The following is a 22,725-nucleotide window of genomic DNA, read 5'->3' as shown; positions in this document are numbered from 1 at the left end:
AATCGCAATCATCAAACTAATTTTTTGTACATTCTTCAAAGATGCAATAATTTCTGAATTTACAATATCAATCTGGCAATATGTGATAAGATCAATCCACATGTATGTAACAAAAGCAGTTTTGTGACTCACAAACATCCGTGGTTTGGGATGGATACATCAGGTTGTTCAACCTGACTGCTATGAAAATTGTCAATTTTATACAAAGTGACTGCCTGCAAGTTTCTTATCATTATGTGTTCTTGCATCCCTAAATATTGATATTGAATAAAAAAGTGTCTTCCAAGAAAGACATGTGTCGCCTGCCATCACCAAAAATTGGTCCATACACCTGTATGGTAAACCCCAAAATCTTCAACAGCAGGTGCACAACTTCATGTCCTGTAGATGAGCTGTGAAGGTTTGGTGGATTTCTGTCAAGTCAATTTCAAGGAGCTTATAAAACGATATATCAGAAATGGCATAGTTCAAGTTTGGTATGTTAAACCCCCAAAATCACTCAGATCAAAAAATTAAAATAGCAGGTTCACAACTTTTGTAGAATAATTTGTGAAAATAAGTTAAATTTCATTGAGTTGCAGATTAACATAAAGACTATTAGTGTTACACTGATGACAGAAGTGATCCCTAAGTGATGCTTCCTACAGCAGGATGTCAAGTCATACAAAAATATACATGATCTTGTCATTACAGAGAACTCAACCAGCACACCATCTAAATCTTTTTTCCTTTTGTTTAACCATCTCTTAGCTGTATCCCATTTGGATCACTTTTTGACAAGTTCAAATTATTTTTTCCAAAACTTGAATGATCATAGTTAAATATCATTTCATATGTCTTGCAGGACCTTTCTAGATGAAAGAATAATTCTGTAATTTATACACAGACAAAGAATATTATAGCTGAAGAACACTGCTACCTCTTAAATAAAACAGTAAAGGATCAGGACAATATACATGACTGTCATATATAATATTCAATAAATTCACAAGATGAAAATTTTCATTATTTTTAGTAATATGATAATAATATATCTGTAATGCTTTATTCCCAACATTTTGTTCAATGTTTGAATTGCCATGGGAATTTTGGTCTGTAACTTGAAATAAAAACTTGGTATGAAACATGCAAAGTTTCTCTTTCATGCTGGAGGGAAAATCTAACAAAAAATCTAAAATATCATTAAATTAAAACCAGAAATAATTTAGTACTCAAAGTTCTCAGTTACAATTCAATTTCTAAATGAAAAAATTCAATTACCAGCCGACACAAATGTCTGTGAGGCTTTGAAAAACTGACAGAAATTTAATTAAAACTACAAACAAAATACACGACAGATATTTCATATAAAATTTCACAATCTAGCTAAGCTTCCATTGAAAAAGAATCTTAAAATTCTTCTTTGTCATAATTAACCCTATCAAAAGAAAACAATTTGCATCCCAAACTTTCTACCCCTTTCTTACTCCACTGGGAAACACAATGGCATCAAATATTTAAGAGAAACAACATTCATCGGTACTTAAGCCTATAGATTGCATGTTAACAGGACATAATTACAGAAAACTGAAGTTTTTTTTCTGGATAAGATTGTTTTAAATGTACTTTTAATTAAATGATCTATAAACTAGATGGTAAAAAGAAGAAAATCTCAGCAGCAAAATGTTTTTTAAAGAAATTTAAAATGTGGGTACTATAAGAAACAAAAGTGAACTAACTGAAATGTCGCCTGCTTTACTGCTTGTATTTGAATTTTATTTTGAAAATCTTTAAGATAAAGGTTTTAATATAAGTATCAATTAACAATCATTCAATACATCAAATATAGTTGACCTATTGATTATGGTATCTGAGAAAGAGACTAGCAACAAAAACATAATGCTGACCATTGAACCATAAAAATGAGTTGAATTTCAAATGATCCCTGCCAGAGGACCTTTGTGCCTTACAATCATTCAATATACTAAATATTGTTGACCTATTGCTTATAGTATCCAACAAACAGACCAGACCAGAAAAAATTTAAATTGACCAATGAACCATCAAAATAAGGTCAATGTCAGATAAGTTGAATCTTTCATGACAGACATAAACACATTACAATCAATCCATTTACCAAATATAGTTGACCTACCAGTATTGCTAATAGTATCTGAGAACATGAAAATAAGGTCAAGGTCAAATGAACCATGCTAGACAAACGTGTACACCTTACAATCATTCAATATGCCAAATATGGTAGACCTATTTCCTATTGTATACAAGAAACAGACTCAACCTAGAAAACTTAACCTTGACCACAGAACCATGAATATAAGGTCAATGTCAGATGGACATGTACACCTTACAATCATTCAATATGCCAAATATGGTAGTCCTATTTCCTATCCTATACAAGAAACAGACTCAACCTAGAAAACTTAACCTTGACCACAGAACCATGAATATAAGGTCAAGGTCAGATGAACTATGTCAGACAGATATGTACACCTTACAAGCATATCATACACCAAAAATAGTAAGCATACTGCTTATATAAATTTGATGTGTCGGTACGACTCGAATGGCCCTACTCGCAAATTTTCAGTAGTCCAAAAATTTGCAGAGTGGAACCAAACGTAAACTCGATCTGTAACTCATCATAGTCGACTCACATACTAAAAATCAGCTCAATATGTGAAGGAGTTTAGAAAAAAGTCTGTATAACATTATTTTCACGAATATTTGAAGTCCAAAGCCTGTATTTCAGCAAAAATCAGTGGAGTGGAACTAAACATAAACTCGATCTGTAACTTATCATAGAAGACTCACATACTAAAAATCAGCTAAATATATGAAGGTATTTAGAAAAAACATCTGTATAACTGTTATTTCACAAAATTTCAAAGTCCAGGCAAAAATCTTTGGCAAAAATCAGCAGAGTGGAAACAAACATAAAGTCGATTTGTAACTCATCAATGTAGACTCAATCTAAACCCGAAAACTTAATATTGACCTATGAGCCATGAAAATGAGGTCAAGGTCAAATAAACCCTGAGACGGACATGTACACCCTACAATCATTCAGTATATCAAATATGGTAGTCTTATTGCTTACAGTATCTGAGAAACAGGTGTAACCACAAAATCTTATGTCGACCCATGAACCATGAACATATGAGGTCAAGATCAAATGAATTCTGTATGACAGACATGTTTGCCTAAAAATCATCCCATATACCAAATAAAGTTAATCGATTTGCTTATACTGAGCAACAGTCCTAATCATGCAAACTTAACATTGAACAATGAACCATGACATTTTTTAATGTGTTTACGCATTATGGATTTCATGTGCGTTTTGAAAATATACTTTTATATAAAGTTTGTCACCAAGTATATAAAAGAAATCATAAAGAAGTTCATACAAATGCAATTACCAAATTGTCCTCATAGATTTTGCAGAAAAATCAAATTACCGTTTATCTAATGTCTCCTGACAAATTTTACTGAGACAAAAATACAATTTATGAGAGAGAGAAATGTTTAACCCTACATTAAACCTGAATCCCAATCTATTTCTAAGACATAAATTATAAAAAACTGGATATTGTAGGTATTGAAATGCCCAGTCATTCCCTTAAAATGTATCGACCCCCTATAATGCTGGAGCTCAGTGAATTGCAATGTCTTTAGTTTAATTGGAAATCATACAAACATAGTCAGGTATTGGTGGGGTCTGTTGTAATGTCAAATATATTTGGTAATTTCAGGCCTTTAGGTCATAATACTTTACTCAGTACTCAAAATACAAAATGTGTGCTCGAAACACCAAATCCAGTATTTTGATTGGTTGATTTCTGAGTATGAGTACATTAATTGTACTTAAAAGTTTTATGACAGTAAGCCCTAATATCCTTTTTATGTATTTACATCCATTTGACAGAAAGCAACTTCTGCATATTTACCTGTATTCAACTTTATATCATGTATATATATAAATTAGGGAACAATTGCTAGACCCTAGTCAAAGCCTTCTGAAACCAAATTTATACATTAGATTACTTGCACTCATTAGTTCACAATTCTTAAAACAGAACTATAGAGGTAAAATAAATCAAAGACAGGCACCATACTTTCTTAGTAAGCATTTCTGGGTTTTTTTCAGGTTGTTAGGAAGAAGAGTCCACAATAGATATATTTCAGAATGTGTATACCTGTAAACTATTTACTGCTGGCCAATTTTCTATCCTCTAGTTCAGACAGATGAATCAACTGGATAATACACTAGAGGGTGAAATGAAAAATTTATGAGTTTTAAAATTAAATTGTTTTCAGTACTGAATTCAATTATCTTAGGAAACTGTTCACCTGTTTTAAACTGCACCAAAGGCAAAATGAGTGTAAACAGCATAAAACATTCAAACAATGTGTTAAATATTGATTCAAAATATTCATGTTTTTAAGTACATTTTTGTATTGCAAGATTTACTCATCTCTTATAAGGGAAGTAAAATTTTTCTTACAGTTTCTGACAAATAAGACAATTCAAGGTAAGTCCATAAAACAAAACCAAATATGGTTCTTTGATTGATGAAAATAAAACTTTACTCCTTCAACTGAAAAATAACATTGTCAGAAGGTTAATGTGCTAATCAAGGCAAATTGGTTGTTTACCACAAATTATCATACTTGCTAAATGTAGAAATACATAAACATTGAAAAAGTGTAAAATTAAAACAGGTGTAAAATTGACTATCTAAATCATTTATTGACCAACTTAAAAATGACCAGATAAAAGTAAACCAAAACTATTGATATTGACTAAAAGGGAAAATTGAAATATACTAGTAACTGTGAGAGTCTGAGCATATAGATATCATTGAAATCCCTGTTGTTCTATGTCTTAGAGCCTTATGGTACCTAATGAGATTATAGATATTATTGAAATCCCTGTTGTTCTATGTCTTAAAGCCTTATGGTACCTAATGAGATTATAGATATCATTGAAATCCCTGTTGTTCTATGTCTTAAAGCCTTATGGTACCTAGTGAGATTATAGATATCATTGAAATCCCTGTTGTTCTGTGTCTAAAAGCCCTGTGGTACTAGTGAGATTATAGATATCATTGAAATCCTGTTGTTCTATGTCTGAAAGCCTTGTGGTACCTTGTGAGAGTATAGATATCATTGAAATTCCTGTTGTTCTATGTCTGAAAGCCTTGTGGTACCTTGTGAGATTATAGATATCATTGAAATTCCTGTTGTTCTATGTCTGAAAGCCTTGTGGTACTTGTGAGATTATAGATATCATTGAAATTCCTGTTGTTCTATGTCTGAAAGCCTTGTGTTACCTAGTGAGATTATAGACATAATTTAAATTCCTGCTGTTCTATGTCTGAAAGCTTTGTGGTAACTTGTGAGATTATAGATATCATTGAAATCTCTGTTGTTCTATGTCTGAAAGCCTTGTGGTACCTGATGAGACTATAGATATCATTGAAATCCCTGTTGTTCTATATCTTCGAACCTTGCGGTACCTAATGAGATTGTAGATATCATTGAAATCCTGTTGTTCTATATCTGAAAGCATTGTGGTACCTAATGAGATTATAGATATCATTGAAATCCCTGTTGTTCTGTGTTTTAAAGCCTTGTGATACCTTGTGAGATTATAGATATCATTGAAATCCTGTTGTTCTATGCATGAAAGCCTTTTGGTACCAAGTGAGAGAATAGATATCATTGAGATCCCTGTTGTTCTATGTCTGAAAGTATATGGTACCAAGTGAGAGAATAGATATCATTGAAATCCCTGTTGTTCTGTGTCTGAAAGTATATGGTACCAAGTGAGAGAATAGATATCATTGAAATCCTGTTGTTCTGTGTCAGAAAGCCTTGTGGTACCTTGTGAGATTATAGATATCATTGAAATCCCTGTTGTTTTATGTCTGAAAGCCTTGTGTTACCTAGTGAGATTATAGACATAATTTAAATTCCTGCTGTTCTATATCTGAAAGCTTTGTGGTAACTTGTGAAATTATAGATTTCATTGAAATCTCTGTTGTTCTATGTCTGAAAGCCTTGTGGTACCTGATGAGACTATAGATATCATTGAAATCCCTGTTGTTCTATATCTTCAAGCCTTGCGGTACCTAATGAGATTATAGATATCATTGAAATCCTGTTGTTCTATATCTGAAAGCATTGTGGTACCTAATGAGATTATAGATATCATTGAAATTCATGTTGTTCTGTGTCTTAAAGCCTTGTGGTACCTAGTGATATCATAGATATCATTGAAATCCCTTTTGTTCTATGTCTGAAAGCCTTGTGGTACCTAGTGAGATTATAGATATCATTGAAATTCCTAATGTTCTATATCTGAAAGCCTTGTGTTACCTTGTGAGAGTATAGATATCATTGAAATTCCTGGTGTTCTACGTCTGAAAGCCTTGTGGTACCTAGTGTTAGAAAAGATATCATTGAAATCCCTGGTGTTCTGTGTCTGAAAGCCTTGTGGTACCTAGTGAGATTATAGATATCATTGAAATTCCTGTTGTTCTATGTCTGAAAGCCTTATGGTACCTAGTGAGATTATAGATATCATTGAAATTCTGTTGTTCTATGTCTGGAAGCCTTTTGGTACCAAGTGAGAGAATAGATATTATTGAAATTCCTGCTGTTCTAAGTCTGAAACCTTTGTGGTACCTAGTGAGAGTATAGATTTTATTGAAATTCCTGCTGTTCTAAGTCTGAAACCTTTGTGGTACCAAGTGAGAGTATAGATATCATTGGAATTCCTGCTGTTCTAAGTCTAAAACCCTTGTGGTACCTAGTGAGAGTATAGATATCTTTGAAATCCCTGTTGTTTTATGTCTGAGAGCCTTATGGTACAGAAAGTAATAAGTGACAAACTGGGTATGCTTGACTGATTATGACAGAATAATGGGTTGAAATACTTTGAAATCAAAGTCTTACTACATGTATCGCAAAACTTAACAATCATTAATGAACTTTGAAAATGAGATTAAGTTCAGATGTACCCTTAATCAGATAGACTTGTACTCCTTACAATGATTCTATACAAATCTTAAAAATCTATCAAAATAAAAGGACATAATCAACTTTAACAAACATACCACAACATGATAACATATGGGTTATTACTTGATTAACAGCATACTTTTCTAGTACTGCTGTATTTGATGATCTGCTTTCTCAATTTTATCTACTTTGGGATTATTATTTTTCTACATTTTTTGGAATTGTTTTGACTTAGCACATTTGTTATTACTTTTTTCCTCTATTATTTTTCACAAAGATTATGTCATGTTGTTTCTGAAGTATATGCTAAAAATTACAGTTGATAAAAAAAAATAGTACAACACAATTAGTAAAAACTTTACATTGGAAAAAAGCGGTAGACAATAGAAAGAAAATGTGTTCTAAGCAGTGAACTACAACCATGTAATTTGTGCAGTTGATGTAGATTTCTTTTAACTGACAACTTTATTTGCATTTCTTTGACAGGTCTTTGTTCGTAAATTGTCTGTTTTATGTGGAAATCAGAGAGCTCTAATCTTTAAGCAAAAATTGCTATTTCAGATTACCAATACATGAAAGGATGAAGTTATTAAAAGGCATTTAAAGCTTGTTTTCTATTTCAAAAACTTAAAATACTATATAATATTAGAAAATAATCCTAGCATATGTTTGCTAAGTAGCAATCAAATAAAGAATTATCAAAATATTTTAGGTTCCTTTCCTCAAATTTCAAGGTTTAAAATGTTTAAAGTGCCATTTTATTAGCATTTTATGAATTTTGAAACTTAACAGCAATTCTCAGAAGAACTGAAGTCATATAATTTTTCAAATCCTCATAATCTAAAATTTACAAAATGCCATATACGCATAAAACACAATTATTGAACAAAAACAATATAAAATTGCAGTCTCTAGCCCAATAATATGAATCGTATATAACAATTATATTCTTCTTAATGTCAACTTCAATCTTAGTCACCATATAATTTCTTCTAAGTTTGTAATAATTCTTCTGCAATTATGTAAAAGTTAAATACAGCTCCACAACTGATTAACTCCATAATTATAACCATTTGAAAAACATATCAGCAACTGGGATAATGGCCAAACTATGTCATTTTATTAAAAATCACAAAAAATTTGAATATCTGAAAGTACTGCTTTAATGCTTCAATATATATCAAATTTCTGGCTTTCTGTCAATTCAGCCATTAGACAACTAATCATTCTATAAAATTAAGGATATTAACTTTTGGGACAAAAACAGGAAAATCAAACAAAAATATTTTTATGTCTGTTTTTGATTGCTGAAAATGTTTGATTTAAAAGTTCATTAATTTTCTGTCATAAACTCATTACAATTTAAGATCTTTTTAGTTGGATTTCCATGGAAACTTATCATTAAGTTAAAATGCCAGACAATTTTGACATTTCTCAAATAAGTCAAGTCGATTGTTGACAACTATCCCACTCAATAGTCTCGGTCAAATATTTTTCTTTACAATTTGATTTGAAAAATTCCATGCTAAAACCCATTCTATTGAGAACTATGTTACATACAAGTATGGTGCCAAAACCACTTATGGTTCTTTTTCTCTATAGCAGAGTTTTTTCAATCAAAATTAAATTGCTGCCTAATCAATCATCATATGAAATGTAGAAATGATTTTTTCGCCATCAAATCCTCTTTAACTGATAAAACCATTATTCCAAAAACACAAAATCATTTCTTGGGCCCTTGAGTCTTAAAAACCCTATCAAACAATACAAAAGCGGCTTTAAATCAAAAACACTTAAATTCTTGGATCTATAAAAACAAAAGGATTTTCAGAAACAATCATCCCATCCGCTAGAACAGACTTAAAATTCCTGACCGGAATTGTAACGAAGTCATCAATGTGACGGACATATAAAAAAACCTTTCAAAGACCATGAATCAAAAAACTGTTTCTACAGACAATGTTATTTGAAGTATTTGCTAGCAGACAAATCTCCAAAAGAAGCAGGAAATTCAAATATTGTGTCGTCTGCTAGGAACATTAAAACAATAAACATAAGTGACATGACTTGAGTCTTCCACTCTTTTATTCATCATCATTTAATGTTTTGTCAAATGCTTATGTTTTTTGGAAATTATTCAAACTCTTACATCTGGCTAGCACATTCTAATTTTCTTCACTACATTTTTATGTTGACGAAAAGACAAGAGAACAAAGTAATGTTTTTGATGTTTCAGCACTTATTCTAGGCAAATGACTTCAATCTTTGTTGTGTTGGGGACAAAAATACAATTAAGAAGAGAAGTAAAACTTTTGCATTCCAAATAAATAAAACATGAAAATTTCATACATTGCTTTACAACAATCATGATTTAGCATATATCATAAATCCATGTGCTTGACCTTTTAACAAAATAGGACTAAACTGTTAACCTACAAATTAATTGGAAAATCACTACTAGAGTAAGCTTAAAACTAACAGAAAGTACTGTTGCTGTTGCATTGGGTAACCTTACCCTATATTTCTTCTTTCATCTGACATGTAGCTGCCATATCTGGAACTGTACAATATGTTTAAACAGAATTAGTCTCTGATTACAAAGTTCTCCTCCCTATATTTCCTGATATAAACCTTATTTAGTAATAAAACAATTATCAAGGTAGAATAGAACTTCATAGATAAAAGAAACTAAATGTGATCCAAATAACAAATTATATATTCAACTACATACAATTCATTGAACTCTAAAATATAGGTCATAGTGACTATTAATACAGGATAATTTAAATTAATATGTTTTAAAGTATCCGTACACTAAGTTATAGGATAGTAAGTCACTAAGTATCCAATATCTGAAAGACTTAAAATGTAATTGAAGTCAATGTGGAAATATATAGGTCAGGCTGACCTACTTTATGGGAAGCTGCTATAGCACCAAAGATGTATCCTTACATAGATTTTGACTGCAGGTCATATATGGTATTGGAATTCTGAACTCTGAAACAAAATTTAATCAAAGTCAATGAGACGTGAAATATAGGTTAGCATGACCTTATTTTTGTTGAACGTTGGAAACCCCTCAAGAGTATAAACCTAAGTAATATGTTTGTAGGTCACTCTGTATCTAACCTCTGAACTCAAGTAGAACTAAGATCCAACAAACTACTAACTGCCAAGCACACTACCAGAGGTCTACTAAGGTAGTCATTTGCATACCAAGTCTGTGTCAAATCAGTGAAGTAAATTGATAAAACTTTCATGGCAGAGTTATACAGAAATAGCCACAGCGTGCAATTTTCTATGTTAAATCAATTTACAACTTTTCTGGACTTCGCCTGACTTTTGTATGGACATGTGTCTCTTGTTGAAGACATTTACATTAACTTCTGAATGTTTTAATTTTTTGTGCTGTTGGGATGCTGTCAAATACCCCAGATGTTCTTTTATTCATAATAATCAACATGCAGAATAACAACCTCTTATGTTAAAATGTTGTTTTATAAAATGGAAGTCCACTGTTCAAATGATATTTGACAATTGTCCTCACAGTTTGCAGCTGGACTCTTGATAACAGAAAAACAGTATAATTGTTTCACAAAAAGAAGAAAGATAAAAGCTTCTGAAACCTGAAGTCTACTCATCCATGGAATATTAGACTTAAATCAATAAATATTTAGTTCTGTGAAGCACTCAGTAAACAATTTAATGTAAATTATTCATTTTTAATCCTTAAAGTCATTAAAACTTCATAATAATGGGATATTTCATAGTCAAATAATTTGAATTTTCCCAAAAATATTTATTGAAAGTTTATTCTTTTGATTAAATTTAAAATTCAATTTTAACAGAATCTAAATTAATTTCAATATCCAGATAAAGAACATCTGACAATTTCAATTTGCATTTTTTCAATTTGTCACAAATTTTATTTATGATATTTTCTAATTCATCAATAATATAAATTGAAAATTAATTTTGTAACAACTGCTTCTTTAGATACAACATTTGGTCAAAAACGTGCTAAAATTAAAGTTTTTAACAATGACCTTCAACAATCAATAGCTAAGAAAAGCTGTTAAAACTATTGACAGATTTTGTGAACGTGAATGCTAACTTTAATCCTTTTATCCCATTAAAGGTGATTCAACTACTGCATGTAATATATTAACACATTTATTTATATTTATTTTATTAATAAAAACAACATATTCACATCTTAGTTAAAATGAACCTTGAAATGATGGGTAAAGAACTTTTATGGTGATACTTGTCATTTTTTTGGTCATTTTTCTTTGAAGGGAGTGACTAACGGCTTTTAAAAACATATTTTATGTTTAAAAGTTCGGAAGGATGAAAAAATTCATGGTGACAGTTTTAGCCCCAGGAAAACAAATTTTGTTGACACTTGGGAAATCATTTTTAGTTTTTGACAATTTTTTGTACAATATTTTTTATTACATTTTTAGAGTCTCAACCATAAAATCAGTAAAAACAAAAGAGGTCACTGCATAATCATCTGTGGTAGACAAAAATTTATTATTGACACTTAATGACCACTGTCCAGTGATGGTCATTTATGACATATTATGACCATTTGTTTTATGGAATAAAAAAATTCAGGTAGGTCATTTGTCATATGGTAATGGATTTTATTTGTGAAACATGACAAGTATTGTAACTTTATTTTCTTTTTACATTATAATATTCTTCAGAAATAAAAAGTGATTGTCTTTACAAAAGTTGTCACAACAAATATACAATGTATTACAAATAAATAAACATAAATATAAAACCATCTCACCTCTAAGTTTGTATTGACTTATTTTAAACATAATTAAAAAATTCTGAAGTTTTTTAAATGGTAAGTTTCAAGGGTTTAACATTATAACCATATTTACTGGCTATGAGGACAATAGCAAGTTACAAAGTCTTAAATATGCAACTAACTCACTCACCTGACAAAATACGCAACATTAAAAGCAAAAGCAACTTTAGCAGCAATCTTTATTAGACTATAAGGTAAGATTGTAACCAAGTTTAATTCAGGTTCAGTTGGAGATTTTTTTAAATGGTCGTCATTTAAGGACAAAAACCCTAATAAGGAGTCACTTGACAATTCCATATCACTTAATAAGGAGTCACTTGACAATTCCACATCACTTAATAAGGAGTCACTTGACAATTCCACATCACCTAATAAGGAGTCACTTGACAATTCCACATCACTTAAAAAAAATCATCATTTATGGCCAATAACTCCTGTTAGAGTCCATTTACAATTTTGTTTAAATGACTTTTTTGGCAGTTTTTTCTCCACCTCGTATAATTTTTGAGTTATAAACAAAAACATATGCTAACCCCTCTATTCTATTTTTAGCAACAGCAGCTATATATATATATAAATCATTTCAATAAGAAGATGTGGTATGATTGCCAATGAGACAACTATCCACCAAAGTCCAAATGAAGTGGATGTAAGCAATTATAAGCAACTGTAGGGCCTTCAACAATGAGAAAAACCCATACTGTATAATCAGCTATAAAAGGCCCTGACATGAAAAATATGAAACATTTCAATTGAGAAAACTAAGGGCCTAATTTATATCAAAACAATTTACAATATGAGAGACATGAACCAACAACAATCACTACAGTCTCCTGACTTGGGGTGCAATCAACAGTTTTTTTCTATGACGTCATATTTTAAGGGACCATGCCTAAGTGACCCTTAGTGGTGGAATGATTAATAAAGATACTTGTATAAAACTAGATATCACTGGAATCATAATTTTCTCTTGTTTATATTGAAATAAAAATATAGTGTACTTTAAATATAGTTAAAAAGTTCTATCCAGAGAAAATGGGGAAAAAGTTGCCTAATCTGAACATAAAAAACCTGAAATCAGGTCATGTGCATACCCATGTAAACATGATACAGGCACATTCTTAATCAAAACTGTATGAAATTCATAGGTTTTTACCTGCCCTTTAATAAATATCTTGTTTCAGGGTATGGCTTCCTGCTTCGAAAAGAGCTACAGTGGCTACAAATAAGTTTTCAATTTTCACTGCCAAAAAAACAGGATGTTTACAGTGTTGTCTCCCCTCAAAACATGTATATTTAATCTAATTTTTAAAATTATTTTAATCATTCAACCTGTTTAAATTGAAAGCTAATTAACTATTTTTTACAATCAAATACAAAAAACATGATACTTTTTCACCAATTATATGAATAAAAAGGGATTTCCCTCCATGGTTATTTTTAGTCGGGGAATAACCCCTAGTTTTTTTATACGAAACTGTTTATAGCACCCTTTGGACAGGCACATAAAAAATGTGGTGGATTTAAACATGTTCATGAGCACTCAACCCTCCCCTAACCTGGGACAGTCTTATCACAGCACAACATAAGAACGAACTATAAAAATTAGTTTAAAAGGGCTTCACTCATCAGATCAACAAAGCAGAAAAACATCTAACAAAATCACAGACCCGACATGGCAGGGTTTTTATACAACAACAACAAAAAAGACACAATGTTTCTTGATTGATCAAACAGTTTAACTCTTAGATTAAATTTAAAGTCTAAATTCCCAAGAAATAGCTAGGTAAAGTTTGTTAACACTCAGCCCCGTAATTTTAGAGAAAACATTTGTTTAAATATTAAAGCTAGATGACAACACAGAACAACTATGAATGACCCACACTTGGTGATGGCAAAAGCTCAAATGGACCTATTGGTCCAGGTTAGCTACTAAAAGGGTGTCAAACTCCAGCAATAAGTTAAAAATAAAAACCAGACAGACAGACACAGCTGTCACCCGAAGCAGAATGAAATACTTTGGCCACATAAAAAGGAAATAAGAAATGTTCAACTACTTTGAGAGGGATATCTAACAACAGGATAAACTGATTATTGAAAAGTGTTGTCAGCAAATCTAGTTGTGGTCTGACTTCTAATTGAAGTGTTAGCTTACTCTAACCCCCAAGTGAATAGTCCTATTAAATCCAATCAAAAGTGAATTTTGTCAAAATGCTTCCTACCTCTTGACTTAGTTTGCAATTTATATCAAGTCTTTGACAAACAATAGAACATTAAAACAAATTTACGATAAAAACCTCTTTGAAAATGGCATCATCGCTCTTGAAATATAAAATGTCAACATACTGATCCTAACGTATTTATGAAAACTACAAGATTTTGCAATTTTAATAAGTGTACCATTAATCTGAACTATTCACATTAAATCACTTTAGAAAAACAGGAAATATTATTGATTTTAATTCCTCCAAGTCTGATTTTAGAAAAACAAAAAAAAACTTAATGAGTTGCCATGAGCAACATCACTTGACCAAGAGACAGAATTTTTCAAATAACCTAACTAACAATATTAAAGATATTAAATAGAGAAATTAAATTTGACAGATAACTCAGAAAATTTGCTGCTAATCAATACATGGTCCATATGAAATTGACATCATTTGTGTTTATTTCAAATGGAAATATGAAAATATGATATTTTGATTCCAGAAATAAATTTCATAGCCTAAGAGGTTAAACAAAACAATGGAAAATAATGACAAAATTGCTATCGATTTTTCAACATAAAAACAAGTCTTTATGACTTAAAATTAAAACAGTTGTTCAGGAAGCCAATAGATCAAAATTGGAAAATTTAAATTGCCTTATAGCTTATTTCAAAACAAGTTAAGAACAGTCTGGAATCTTCAAAGGAGAAAAGGAAAAAAGACAATAAATTTGATGCTTCAAGGAGTGTATAATGGTCACATAACATCTTTGCTTAATATTGACTCAGTCTGACTACCCATTTTAAGTACTAGGTTTTTAATGCCAGACAGCAACAGTAGATGAAACAATAAACCCTTTAAAGATATGTATTGTTGTTCCAGAGGGTTTGAAGTACATGATCCTATGTGGTCATGAGGTCTTTTGTAAAATTATGTTCCACGTTGGTGGCCATATTGAATGCAAGGGAGTCAATGAACATAATTTTAAGAGTTGATCATATAAGCATCATTCCTGTAGAAACCTTATCAATTACAATGGCAATATGTACACATCTCAAACATACATAAATGGAACCATCATAGGAGTGGTTTCCCTACATCCCATCATTTAAACTACTCTGGATTTAGAACCAGTAATCTGACATAGATGAAATAAATAGGGAATGTGTCCATGGAACACAGATGATGCTCCTGCTTGACATAGCTGAAGAACGGTAAAAGTGACGCTACCCAAATTTGTACTTGATCTGAGTATTGTTTATAAGTTTCATAACATTTGGTTGAGGCAAACATAAGTTAGAAAACGGAAACGAAAAAAATTCGGCAATTTTTCCATTTGTAAAGGGGCATAACTCTAGAATAGTAAAAGTGACACCACCAAAATTCAAACTTGATCTGTATTTTGTGGTAATAAGCATTGTGTATAAGTTTCATAACAATTGGTTGAGGCTAACTTAAGTTCGAGAATGGAAAAGAAAAATTCAGCAATGTTTCCATTTGTAAATGGACATAACTCTAGAACAGTTAAAGTGACACCACCAAAATTCAAACTTGATCTGTATTTTGTGGTAATAAGCATTGTGTATAAGTTTCACAACCTTTGGTTGAGGCAAACTAAAGTTAGAGAACACAAACCAACTTTGGGACGTAGGGACGAACAAGGGTAAAACTTAATGCCCCTCCGCTATGGCGGGGGCATAAAAAGATGGGGTCACTGATAATATTATTTTTTAATATTCCTTCCAGGACAAGTTCAAATAGGTCAAATCAATTAATCAGAATTTTTAATAAAAGTTTGTTTGTGACACATAAAATTTATATGTCTTTCTTGGTTCCTCCAAGTCTGCACTACAAAGGACAGAAACTGAAAAAAAATATCTGATCTACAAAACTGTGCATGCTATGAAGCATTTCTGTCCAGTTTTGCTCAAGTCCAATCAATTTTAATGTTCCTTTAGAAAGGTTATATTAACTTGCTAAGAGTCTATCTAGACTTTTGCTAAGTGATGCTTTAAACTGTTATTACATGCAAATAGTAAGCAGAGATGAGAGATCTCTGATTTAAATGAAATCTTAGAACAAACAATTTACCTTATAAATATATGCTCACTCCAAATTCTACTGTGCAGTTATGCTGCCTTAGTCTTTTGAAAAGTTCTGAAATCAAAATTATTTGAGACTACAACATGTACAACCAATATCTTGTACAAAAATGTGATAGGCAACAAGAGAAAGCAATATACCACTTTGGAGTTATGTCCTTCACCAGAAAAGTTGGATAATTATGCATGACTTTATGACGTCCTTTACCAGATAGAGGGGACCGCCTGTATCCCTGCACTATTAAAGTTCATCAAGCGTCTTTGTGATCTTCATCATGCAGGATAAACTAGAAATAATGTTTATTCCGTAGGTACTTACTCGCAATTCCCTAATGACAGCAGTGCTAATAATCAATAATTAGAATTTAATTTGCCAAATAATTTCGTGCAATATAGCATCATATTTTTTTCAACCGCTCGTTCAATATGGGAAGGAAGTGACGATGCCCCTAAACACACAAATGATGTTCATTAAAACCAAAGTTTTTGATGGAAATGCAACGAACTCGAAAGTGGTCTTTTGCATTCATGAAGATTTGATATATTTTTAGAATGAACCATCGATAGGGAAATAATTGATTGTTGCTTGCTTAATGTCCAGTAGCATTAGGATGATGGTTGGTCTAAAGGGGTCTCTCAAAATCAAGCTACACCTGAGAGGATTTGTGTACAGGGAAGGGCCTATCAGATTATACTAGAACTCAGGCAGACATAAACTTGTGCAAAGTTGATTTTGATTAAACTGATTTTTTAAACCATTTTAAATCTAAATTAAAATATTGATTTTGCTTTAAACCTTGATATAATTTCCTGTTATAACAATTATGAAAACTGAACAGATTTAATTCATTATGAGTAAGAGGAGATGTGGGATAAACCTTCAACAAGGACAGCAAGATAACAATACAGAGTAACCAAAATGAAATCTGGAGGCCAACTAGCATTCAAAGACTTTATAAGTATACACACAAATCCTGTGGTCCATTCATATAGTAATAACCTATACATGATATTCCAATTAGTGCTTTTCCTGGGGAAAGTTGACATCAGAAATCAAATATCTTTACATCACAATGTCCCATGAGTCATTTCCCAGCCCCCACCCCCCAAATTGATCCCTAGTCAACAGGAGCAATTCATTCATAAAATGGAAATTGGAATATCCTGTATTGACATCACCCATAAGAAATCCCTTATACAAACAGCAGTTTGTCAGCTTCCTTCATTTTTCAACACAAAGACATTCAAAGCTATAATGTTGCACTTCCTGTCTTAACCAATAAACCTATATTCTTCTATCAAATTGCTCCAAATTTATTTAATTGAACATTAATACATTAATTTTAACCTTCAAAGTGCCTCATTAAAAACTGAATGCTTTGATTCCAACGTTTATATTTTGGGATTATGGTTTGACCTTTCTGCTTTAAATCAGTTAAAAGAAGCTGCCGACTTTCTGGCAATTTCAAGATTTAAAATCTTTAGAAATTTAATCAAAAGTTTCTTCTTTTAATTACAAATTTATGAAGTTTCAAGTTAATAAAAGAAAATAAAGTCTAAAAACATATGTAGATAATTATATGTAGATGAATTCAATTAATTTGTAGGGACATCAAAGGGTGCAATGGATTTGATACTTACACAAAGGTGTTAATTTCATTTCTGAACATATGTTTTAATGTTTCACCAATTCCCTGAAAGAGAAAATTAAAAATAAACATCATTACTGAGTTGAAGCAAAACAAATAACTTCAGAAATTTCATTAAATGAAAGTTTGGGATTTTGACAAGTCATCAAAGATAGATAGATTTAATGGTAGTTGGTACACTGAAAAACTAAATTATAAGACAAAATTTAATCTTATAACTAAAATACTATATATTAATGGTTTTCATTTTTTAAAGTGCTTTTTATGTTGTTTTTAGATGCAAATCACATCGCTGTACATTGCAAGAATAGCACAGCGAGGCCAAAATGTTTTGAAATATTTTGCCCACTTTAATGAAAAATAACTATGTTTTGACATTTTTTTGTCAAATCTGGGGACACAATAAACCCTCCTTTCCTCTATTGCTAGTTCAATCTTGCAGTTCAATTTTCTATATCTTTTGTAATTTTTACTAACTGGTAAAATTACAGGTTCACATCTTTTGGTGATCCTTTAACTCGTTAATTTTTTTAAAAGAACACTGAGATTGTGATGACTGACATGTACTCTCCATTACACTATGTGAGATGGACGGGCAAATACATGTAGGGTTAAAACTAATACAGGATCCAGGGGAAATTGGACAAAAAATATTTTTTTAAACCGGTTAAAATTTTGGCAAGTCTGATTTCTGGACCATTTTAAGGCATATATCTTAATTTCAGACTGAAAAAAATACAAGAAAATACATGAATACTTACATGTACTAAAACTGTATTGTTATACATTAGGCAGTTACTATTCTTGTTTGAATTGTATTACATTTTTCTGGTCATGGCCTTTTAAAGCTGACTACATGTATATGGTATGGGTTTTTCTCATTGTTGAAGGCTGTACAGTGAATTGCTTTAAATACTTCCACGTAATTTGAACTCTGGTGGATAGTTGTCTCATTGGTAGTCATACCACATATATCCTTATTTCTATATTTAATCTATCTAAGTATAATCTTATGTAAAGTATTGTGAAAACTCCAAAACTTTGTATAGGAATTACCAAATCCAATGATGTTTATTATAAATGCAATTAAAATATCTAACAAATAGATGTGCATATTAAGATATTGACTGATCAAATTGTGTTACATTTGCTTGCACTAAAGTCCTGTATGTTAAATAAATGGGCATCTTCTGTGGCATAAATCTTGATGTTAGACCAATTGATAGATTGATGTGTGTTTAACACCCTATCAGTGCAAAAGGCTTAGTATATTGCAGCAATATAAGGACCAAAACACATCAGATTGTATTGGATGAATCTTTAGCAATCAATGTTTTTTCATGAATATCATATTTTAATTTTCTTTCCACAATTATGAATTGCCTACAGAATCTTCAGACAAGCAATCATGAAATGACTGTACTTTCAACGAAAGTGAACAAACAAAATTTGCCCACCTATCAACAAAATTATTCTTACAGGTGTAACTGTAAGCCCTTTTATATCTTTTCAATGGGATGTATAAATATCTTCTAAATTAAGAAACCCCAAGAGTGACTGGAGAATAGAAATATGGTCTTCTTCTAACCGGCAGTAAAACCCATGCCAAAGTGGGGCTTTAGTTTGGTTGTGTGGGATATATAAATTCTTAGCCACATTCAGTCAGAATGTGGACATTAAATCCAATTCCTCCTGTAGGGAGTGTTACACACTGCACATTAAGAACCCTTAAGAATCCTTGGACACAATATTCAAGCTTGATACAGGTCTGAATTTGGATTTATAATATTTGACACATTATAAGTTTCTGACACAGAATAAATGTAGTCAAAGAACTTGAAATTGGTTATATGATTTGAATTTATATTCAATTGAAGATTTGCGGTCGTATAAAAATATTGCACAGTGGTACCATGGTGTTATCTGAACAGATTTCATAACAGAGTCTGTTGTAAATGTGATGCTAAGGTAAATAAATGGGGAATGTGTCCATGTGTGCAGATGATGCCTCCGCTTGCATATCATATAAATTCTTGCTGTTGTGCAATACACTGTGCTGTTGCGCAATACTTAGTAAATCTGTTTTCAGACTACCGTAATCGGGCTTGTATAGTTTGCACTGGTACATAGTCCGCACCATGAAATTTCAGGTAAAAAAACTTTTTGTAACTGTTAGAAAAGGTCTAATGAAACTCCGGTAATTTTAAATCGTGTGTGGTCGTTTGCGGTATTTTCTTGGAAAAACCTATTTTCCATCACCACACAGAAGCTGAAACTGCTTGTAAATGGTTCTAAAACACTTCACGCTTGTTAAAATAAGTCTAAATCACAAAAAAAACAATTTAGAAACTTGTGTATGTTTAAACCGGAAGTTCGAAAAGCCAGTGTAAAAGATGAAAAAACCCGGTGGAGTCGAAATCCGTACATAATAGATATCACTATAATACGACTTTGAAAGTAAAACAGTTCCCTCCTTATGTTAAACAATGTTTAATATATCTATCACATTAATGTTTGAAGGGTCCTAAGCTAATACAAAACATATTTGTCAATAGGAAACACCAAAACGGAACGAATAATAACCAATTACGTTTTGTAGTTTACACATCGTAAGCTGGTTACGGTTGTCTTTTTTTACTTTTTTTGTAAGATTTCATCCAAGCAGATACCAGTTTATATTTAGCAATGCATTGAAAAGAAATAATATTTGCAGAAATTTTCTTTCTTTTTGTAAAATGTGGTACAATTTAAGAGACATCCTTACACTTAAACACAAGTGATTGTCTGAAAACTAAAAAATTGCTTGTTTTGGCCCCTAATTCCTGAACAGTTTGGCCAATTACCCCCAAAATGAATCCCAACCTTCTACTTGTGGTATTGAACCTTGTGGTACAATTTCAGAGCAATCAAATTACTTATACACAAGTTATTGCCCTGAAACTAAAAAAATGCTTTTGGGACCCTTTTTGGCCCCTAATTCCTAAACGGTTGGGACCATCACACCCAAAAACAATCCCAACCTTCCTTTTGTAGTATTGAACCTTTTGATTAAATTTCATAGAGATCCATACACTTAAACTAAAGTTATTGTCCAGAAACCAAATGTCTTCCGACGACAACGATGACGTGATAGCATTATACAATGCAATTTTTTTGCGGTCGTATAAAAATATTGCACAGTGGTACCATGGTGTTATCTGAACAGATTTCATAACAGAGTCTGTTGTAAATGTGATGCTAAGGTAAATAAATGGGGAATGTGTCCATGTGTCCAGATGATGCCCCTGCTTGCATATCATATAAAGTTATGAAGGGACATAAGAACGGTAAAAGTGACACTACCCAAATTTGTACTTGATCTGAGTTTTGTGGTTATAAGCATTGTGTATAAGTTTCATAACATTTGGTTGAGGCAAACTTAAGTTAGAGAACGGAAACTAAAAATTCAGCCATTTTTCCGTTTGTAAAGGAGCATAACTCTAGAACAGTAAAAGTGACACCACCAAAATTCAAACTTGATCTGTATTTTTTGGCAATAAGCATTGTGTATAAGTTTCATAACATTTGGTTGAGGCAATCTAAAGTTAGAGAATGGAAACAAAAAATTCAGCCACTTTTCCATTTGTAAAGGGACATAACTCTAGAACAGTTAAAGAGACGCCACCAAAATTCAACCTTGATCTGTGTTTTGTGCTGATAAGCATTGTGTGTAAGTTTATTAACATTTGGTTGAGGCAAACTGAAGTTAGAGAACGGAAACGAAAAATTCAGCAATTTTTCCATTTGTAAAGGGGCATAACTCTAGAATGGTTAAAATGACGCCACCAAATTTCAAACTTGATCTGTGTTGTGTGATAAAAAGCATTGTGTATAAGTTTCATAACATTTGGTTGAGGCAAACTAAAGTTAGAGAACGGAAACCAACTTTGGGATGTACCTACGTATGTACGGACGTACGGAGGGACGTGCGTAAAACTTAATGCCCCCTCCGCTACGATGGAGGCATAAAAATATTGATCAGTGGTACCATGGTGCTATCTGAAGATTTCATCAATAGAGTCTGTTGTAAATGTGATGCTATAGCCTATCTTTTTAGGGAAACAGTGATATTTCAAATCAAATTGCGTTATTTCAAAATACTGCAGAGAACACAAAAACTTTTGGCTTTCAGTGCTTCAAACTCATCAGATTATGTACATTCATGTTTTTTAAGCTTTGTGAAATCTCTCAAAGATAATTCATTTGATGCTGTTCAGGGTTCCTCTACTGTTTTACTGACATAAAGGTTAACCATTGCAAATGAGGAAAAAAATCATCATTAACAATGACAAGTTTACCTGCACTTTCAGATATATACCACGGGAAATTTTACATGAATTTTTATCAAAACATTTTAAGCTTGATTTTCGCTATTGTCAAAGAGTAATTATTCCATATGACCATTATATTTATTTTCCATTGACAAACACATCACTCTCAAAATACTGACTATACACATCACTATAAATGGAAGTTTATGAAGCACCTCTAACATCAGAGTACCCAAATTGCACCTATTTAGCAAAAATAGCAGCGAAAATCAAACACGTTTTCCTAGGGACTAAATGATTATTATTTGACATTATGCACGTCTTTCAAATAAGTTAATATATTTAAATGTTCAAAAAACATTCACAATATATATCAACAGATGAAGCATTCACTGGAAAAAGTCAAATCTACGGAAACGTCGCCATGCGACATCCACAAAAAGTCATCTTTTAAAAATTAGCAAATAAAATATGTTAAGAGCATCCATTTCTTAAAAAATGAATAGTAAGCATGGACTAGTGTCAAATTGTTCTAAATATTTGAAGAAATAACACAAATTATCTGTTATTCGATTTTTAAGGATGTGAATTTAAGCATGGATGCAA

At 31.6% G+C, this 22,725-nt stretch overlaps 1 protein-coding gene across 6 annotated transcripts in view; it reads right to left on the bottom strand.

Moving 5' to 3' along the window:
• Positions 1-22,725, bottom strand: part of LOC127710341 (myb-like protein X) — a 126,301-nt gene that overhangs the window by 102,222 nt on the left and 1,354 nt on the right. For 3 of the 6 annotated variants that reach the window (XM_052216156.1, XM_052216146.1, XM_052216142.1), the window contains exons 2-3: positions 17,802-17,854; positions 16,150-16,215 (exon numbers count right to left, since the gene is read on the bottom strand). The gene's annotated coding sequence lies outside the window, so the exon portion shown is untranslated. Of the gene's footprint in view, positions 1-9,541; positions 9,587-16,149; positions 16,216-17,801; positions 17,855-22,725 lie in introns of all 6 variants that reach the window. The other 3 variants (XM_052216152.1, XM_052216165.1, XM_052216176.1) reach the window with 2 other exon arrangements.

The sequence above is a fragment of the Mytilus californianus genome, unplaced genomic scaffold, assembly GCF_021869535.1.
Source record: "Mytilus californianus isolate M0D057914Y unplaced genomic scaffold, xbMytCali1.0.p SCAF_1, whole genome shotgun sequence".
NCBI classification, from domain to species: Eukaryota; Metazoa; Mollusca; class Bivalvia; order Mytilida; family Mytilidae; genus Mytilus; species Mytilus californianus.
Note: the sequence above shows the minus strand (reverse complement) of the source record. Positions and strands in the feature narration are given on the sequence as shown.